The sequence below is a fragment of the Pinus tabuliformis genome, chromosome 3_1 (genome assembly GCF_031772625.1).
Source record: "Pinus tabuliformis cultivar Carrire ecotype Pingquan chromosome 3_1, CPIR1, whole genome shotgun sequence".
Lineage (NCBI taxonomy): Eukaryota > Viridiplantae > Streptophyta > Pinopsida > Pinales > Pinaceae > Pinus > Pinus tabuliformis.
In genome coordinates this window covers 90,241,641-90,249,013 of record NC_142301.1, presented here as the reverse complement: position 1 = coordinate 90,249,013, position 7,373 = coordinate 90,241,641, and the positions used below count along the sequence as shown (strand labels likewise).

At 42.8% G+C, this 7,373-nt stretch overlaps 1 pseudogene; it reads left to right on the top strand.

Moving 5' to 3' along the window:
- The first annotated feature begins 5,270 nt into the window (after positions 1-5,270).
- LOC149185929 (uncharacterized) lies at positions 5,271-6,992 on the top strand (annotated as a pseudogene).
- The last annotated feature ends 381 nt before the right edge of the window (positions 6,993-7,373 follow it).

The window sequence follows — 7,373 nt, the reverse complement described above, 5'->3', positions numbered from 1 at the left end:
TTTGTGTGGGAGCACAGGTTTACAGTACGAGGCAATGACAATGACATTTGTTTGTTTTATTTACAAAAATTAAGGGTTGACGGGGGTTTGTGGTTTTCAGGCGGATGATGTCAGCAGGGAGTGAAGTGGCGTTTTGTCGTATGCAGGAAAGCGGTAAGCGGTTTTGCATCGCACCACTTTCAAAGATGGGCGGTAATTAGCTAGGAGAAAGTGATTCGATAGGATGTGTGACGTGTGGCGAAGGTACGGGGAGAAAACCACTTTGTGGTCGTGTGCTAACGTGCGGTCACGAAGGGGTGCGCGATATCATTGATAGCCGTTGGATGTGGAAGGCGTGATCGGACGGTTGACGAGAGGCGCGATGCGATGGGTTTTAACAATGGCGGGCCCAACACAATTAAGTTTTAATTAACTATATCAGGGGTGGTATGATAGGTCGGGGAGGTTCTTAATTAACCATGAGGGTTAATTAATCCCTTATTAATGCAGTGGGGGATTAGGGCTGTTAACTAGTTACGGGTTAACTAGTTAATCCTGGTTAATGATGTATTATGGTTATAACTTAACCAAAGGGGCGGGATATATAGAAATTTGGGATTTTTAATAGTTTAAATAATACCAGACAGGGTGAATTTTTGTGCAGGATTTATATAATATAAGTTAATAGTTAATATGACTTTATGAAATGAAAAAGTGCTAAGCATAAAACATTAGAAGTGTGTATCTAACGTAGGCTTGAATGAAAAAAGGGTTTTTATGGGGTATTGTGTAATTTTCCTAATTAAAATAGGATTTTACTTAGGAAAAGAATTATGAAGGTGAATGAGTGTTCTTACGAATAATTTTAAGTACTTAGGCTTTTAAATTATTGGGCCAAGGGTCCGATCCCTCCAGAAGTCAAAGAAATGCTCTGAGCCCCTCTAATTTAGCAAATGCCTTGGTACTTAGGGGAAATTAGTGAGAATTTAGGGAAAAAAGAAGGGGGAAGTTAAGTATTTGACCTTGCCTTACTTGAAATGCTTTCAGTGTAATGTCTGCCTTGCACTTTGTGATGAAATTAAAAATTACCACATTTAGAGTCATTATCCATCACATGTAATTCTGCAACATCATCTACCTACCCTACCTACTTTAACCTAACATTTTTTATTCTTTATTTGGGTGCATTTAGACTGGCAAACCCTTATCAAACTTTTCTTTCTTTCACATGGAGACATCTATCTAAATCTAGCCTTATTACATCCAAGGGCTCAGATTAAATTGTTGAGCTCCTTTTATTCACTCTACCTATCTCCTTATCTGCCAAGATTAAATAGTTTGGTCAAATTTTATTCTCTATCTTTAAAGCATAAAATTCAAATATGAACTAGCCAAGCTTGAACTGTTTGACTATTCATCAATTGTGGCATAAGTTAACAAGCTGCACACAATTTGTTTATTGCACAAGAGTAAAAAGTAGTGGCATTTAGACTTGCACACTTTCCTGGGTCTTCCTTTTCATGGGGTTCATTTTTCTTCACTTTTTTGACCATCTTCTATTCTTTTCACCCTTTGATTTTTCTTTTAGGGTATACCCTCTTTACATTTTTTAATTTTTTGATCTTTTACAAATATGGAAATCCTTTGCAACAAGTAAAGGTATGAACATATTACATAGCTCATCAAGTCAATCATGATATATGACAACTATTGGTATAGGGGCATAACACCATTTACATCTGGCCTTTCAACTGATACACTTTCATCTGATACACTTTGACCTGGATGACTTATCAATATCCCTTTACTGTGCCCTTTTACTTTTACTGTACATTTTTACATTTTTACTCTATATTCTACAGTAAATCATTTAGTTTCTCCCATGTCTCGGCATATGGTAATTAGATATTGATCATTTTCCTAAAAATCTCATCTGCCTCTGTGTACTTGGCAAAAGTGGGATTATTGACAAAAAGGTGTTTTACCTCATTTTGGAGGTAAAACAAATTCTCAAAAGTTTGATATAATACTTCTGCAGTAGGTATGCCCTTCATGGATGAAGTATTCACCTGGTCTTTGGCTACTTCCTGGATTTTTGTGTTATAGTCCTCCTGTTGGCTTGAGGGAGCCTGACCCAAGTTTGGAGTTAATTAGCCAAACAAATCCTTACACTACTAGCCCTTTCGACATCAGCCCACGGTGCGTGGACTGAAGTCTCACCTAAAGCAGTATGGCAGGATGTTGGAACCAAGTTTCTGCACCCTCGAGATATCTAAGGGGTCGATTTATTCCAACTATGCCTACCTTCACGCAGGTCATTTCACGCACTTTCCTAACCTGCGAGACCTTTACGATCTGTTAGGATCACCTTTCGCGCAGTCCTAACCAGGGGCTAAGATGCTTTCACGTTGCTAGGGCAGTGATCTATGCTATTTTCCCAATGTACACCGCGTATCTTACTTATATTATTAGAATTGTTAGTTATCTTCATGTAAACAGATAACTTATCTCACCTTTACTTAATCAACATAGCTATATATGCTCGTGCACCATATAGACAAAAAAAATGTAATTTATACCCTATATGTTTGATACAGAAAACATGAAATAAATACATAGAATTGTTGTAAAACTTCTTTTTATTAATGCTTCAACAATTACAGACTCGACTCACCCTGTACGCTCAGCTGCAGGGGTCGACGCACTCAACTACGGACTACTAGGCCTCTTTGCATTGAATTGTAAAGCCTACTCCTACTCTACGACCCAAAGACTCAACTCTACACTTCAGACAAGACTCAACTCTTCATCATTCCTTCATTTCTCCATTGCCTGATTTACAACTTAGAGCCTCATTCTATTTATACAATCCCATGGCCTGCGGACCATTGGTAGATCTCTAAAGCTGACATTACATTACAAAATTGAGGCCAGACAACCCTATGACTCATTTACAACTTCGCGCTCTGCGCCCACATAATGCGGAGTGTTTAGATCGGATTTACAGTTTTTGGCCAAAATTTGGGCTTTAAGCCCCAAAACGTCCCTTGGGGGATCCCGTGCCCAACAGGCCCCCAACAAAAACATTGGGACTCGCCTCGAGTCACTCTGTCGTTGTGGAGATCTTCACGCGGAGACCTCCTAACTCTACCTGGATCGTTGTAAGATCGACATCGCACTGAGCAGCTGCATGCTGCACTTCCTAGATGCGTTGTTCAAAGACTGTTGTATCTAAACTTCTGCCCTACAACTGTTGCTACGTTCCCTGCATCTACGTGAGCTTAGACTCAATCGAGGTTTTAATGACGAATTCCTCATCAATCTATGTTTGTATGCACACCTTCAAGACAACTTCCTTATGTTGCATAGTGTCTACCTACTCCTTGAGCGCTTATACCTGCTGCAGTCACACGAGCCTCTGTGTAAGGGCCATTGTCTGCGCAATCCCTTTTATTTCATCATACTGTTGCTGCAGCTCGCACGCCTCTGTTTCTAAGCATTGTATGTTTGGGTCCTCTTGCAGAATGGTGAGGACCTCGAACGACTCTTCAAACAGTTTGGTGCAGTCCTTCACTACACTGTTGATCTCCGTTATTTTTGTTGTAATGATGCTGGCGAGTTGTTCCTTTACCTCAAGTGGAGTTGAAGGTTGCACCTTCAATTGTAGCTCAGCGATCTGAAGGTTCAACTCCAGCTAAAACTTAGCCATTTCTTCTTTCACCTTGCACACCCCTGCTGCTAGTCTCTGGATGTGTGCCTCTGTTGGTTCCTCTACTGACACGGCCAACTTAGGGACCATTTGGTAGGCTTCCTCAACCACCTGTACAAGCTATCTGTTCTGGGTCACGACCTCGTCGCACTGCAGGCTCAATTGTTCAATATTAATCCGTTGCTCTCTCATCGCCTAGAGCGCACAACCTTCCCTAGCCTGCAATTTTGCAGTCACTCCATCCTACAGAACATAGAGCGTCTCTCGGGGAGCACAACCATGTTTATCCCAACTCCCTTTAGTGCACTAACCATAGGCTTGTCGGCTTCATTTTCTATAACCAGTGCACCCTCTAGCAACACTATGGTGTTGGTCATGCGGGCGAGCAGCATTTCCTCAGCTGCCATCATGCCTACTGTAAGGCTAGTCGATATAATACCAGCTTGAGGAGTGTGCACTTGCAACTCCTGTATTTGTGTCTGGAGGGCCCCCAACACCATCTGGTTTTCCTCCACAAATTGCTGGAGGGCCTCCAAAGTGACGTTCCACGCCGTCTCCCCTATGTCATGGAGATCCCCCTCAGTGAGGGTGATCAGGTCGAAAGAAGTCTTTGGGGCTTTTGACTTGCTCTGCAGCCCCACCTACTCTCTTGGGTGCTATCGCTTGAGTTGTGTGGATGTTGTGCATAGGTCCACGCCACCTTCCTTTGGATCTATCTCCTGAGTGGGTAAAGGTGACTTTGCTCCTTTGCGGTCCTTCTCTGTTGCCCTTTGTTGCTCTTCTACTACCCTTAGCATCACGCGCCTCCTACTCCTTGGCTAATACTGCTTCATTCCTTCTCTTCTCTGCCAATTGTGCCATCTGCAATTTTTCCTCCTCCTTCTTCCTTTGTGCAATGGACTTCTCTGATTCCACCGCGGAGCTGGTGGGAGTGCGCCACTCCGACGGCCACAACTCAAGCACGATGAATATGGCATTTTCCGTGGCCAAGTAAGGTAGATCATCCCATTTCTTCACGGGGTCCTTGCACGGCTTGATATACAAATGATGGAAGTCCACCTTGAACTCCTTGAAGCTCTGCAGACTATTATAGACAGTGAGTGATAACCGTGACTTGCGGTTAATCCCAATTCTCATGTTCATCTGCATGAACACCTCGAATATTTTGTTGTCTCTGATCCTCTATGTGTCTTTAGTTTCCCACAATGAAGCGTACTTTTCTTCTTCCGGAAGATCTTTTGCAATCATGGGGAACTGGTTGTCCGCAGGCAATTCCTAAGCCACCAGCACTATGGGTAGCAGAAGCCACACATAGTGGAAATTCTTCCCCTACTCCTGTGCCTTGCAGCAGTTTTCTAGGAACTCCCTACATAAGTAATCCACCCAATTAAACTAGACCCCCTCTGTCCATTGCGCGGCAAGTGTGACCACCGACACGGGTACCACATCCGCACGACACTTCCGCATAACCTTCCAGGCTAATATTTTTGTCGCAACTTTGACCATAGCGTTATTGATAATGGAGATCATGTAAGCTCTCTGTTTCTTCTCCAGCTTGAACTTCTTCTTCATGGCCTCCGCGATGGCCAAATCATCACTTTTACCCTCGGATATATTCGTTGAATCCTCCCATTTGCAAGGGAGCCAGGTAATTCTGTGAATTAGATGATCCATGACGGGGATGGGCTTCTCTAGCCATAAACACCCATCATGCACCAGGCAGAGCATCTACCTGATGACAAAGATAGTTACTGGGTTGCGATGGTAATGTGGCACCCAGAGCAGGTTTAACAACCCTAATTTCTCTACTCCTAACAACCACTTGTGTGGCTCCAACTCTATGACTCCTGCCGCTGTATTTTTCTTCGGCCGCATTAGTTGTACTGTTGTTGTTGAGCTATGGAAAAGGTATGAATTTGCCATTTATTTCATCATCCTTTCCTTTAATTATATCCCCTTTATATTATAAATATATTCATATATCAAGGGATTATAGTAAAAACTAGGGAACTATTTATTATTACAATTTAGCTAATGATTGTCTTTTCTCATGCAGGAAAAAGATGAAATGGGAAAACTACTATTCCCTACCTGAGAGAAGGAAAAAGACAAAGTAGAGTAACTGTTGTTCCCTCACCAGGAAGCAACGTACAGGCAGCAAGCCAAGGATGGAGCGCGCAGTTATGGATAAGAGCAAAGAAGATCACAACATCAGCGCAAAAGACAAAGAGCTAACTGAAGATGGAAGATTGAGCGAATCTCTCAGGATCTCTTGATCCTGAGGGATCGCCATTACTATTTTATCCGTTGTTACTATTTTATCTGCCTGGCCATTATAAAAGGGACAGCTATTGTAAAGAATAGAGGGAGATTATTCAGAAATTACTTTTGTATTTTTACTTTGATCATCAACTCTCGTTGTTGAAACAGAGTACGAACTAGATGTAACCATTTTGCATATGATTAATATATAATACAGTTGCTATTCCTTCTTTCATACTGAAGTAATCTGGTGGTTTTCACTAGTGGCTAAGGGCCCGACCCTCGTGGATTTGTTGGACACAGATTGTCATTGATGTCAATATGGCAATATTCGAGGAACAGATAGACGACAGAGGTTGAGACTGTGTATGATTTGGGGAGCAAGATGATCGAAGGTTTAAGCAAGGAGAAGGTCCAGAGTGGGGATGTGATTGCGATTGATAAAGATTTTGGGAAGATTACAAAGTTGGGGCGGTCTTTTGCGAGGTCTAGGGATTATGATGCAATGGGGCCACAGACCAAGTTCGTACAGTGCCCGGATGGAGAGCTTCAGAAACGCAAAGAAGTGGTGCATTGCGTTACGCTGCATGAGATCGATGTCATCAATAGCAGGACACAAGGGTTTCTGGCCCTCTTTACAGGAGATACTGGAGAGATCTGTTCTAAAGTGAGGGAATAGATTGACAGTAAAGTTGCTAAATGGAGGGAAGAAGGCAAAGCTGAAATTGTACCAGGTGTGCTTTTTATTGATGAAGTCCATATGCTTGACATTGAATGCTTCTCATTTTTGAATCGTGCTCTAGAGAATGAGATGGCACTGATATTGGTTGTTGCAACAAATTGTGGCATCACAAAAATTCGTGGAACAAACTACAAGTCTCCACACGGTATACCCATTGATCTATTAGACCACCTGCTCATTATTTCGACACAACCATACATGGAAGATGAATGTGAGCCGTTGAATCAAAGAGCAGCGGATCCAACAGTCGTCGCACGCGAAAGATGCACGGACGATAATGCACGGGAGATGTACAGGTAGGCGGTAAGCAGTATTCCCTGCACCACCCATCGGGTTTCGGTGGTATACATACAAGGGCCAGCGATCCAATCAAAATACAACATGTGGCAGATGAAAACCGCCGCCCCCGCAGGTTAACACGTATGTAGGTTTCGGCGAGGAATGGTGCGACTGTCGTCTGATCGCGGTGGGTTTTGATCGGACGGTGAGGAGATGCACAAGGTTTAATGTGCAAGTAAAAGGCGGTAGTGATGCAGGAACCATTGGATGAGGGTGATCAATGGCTGCGATTGCGAATGTGGCAGAGGCTAATATGGGCGCGATTACGTGGGTTTTTGGAATAAAAGAGAAACGGCGGGGCAAAAGGGTGTTTCTAGAATTTTATATCAGTTTTCTTAGATT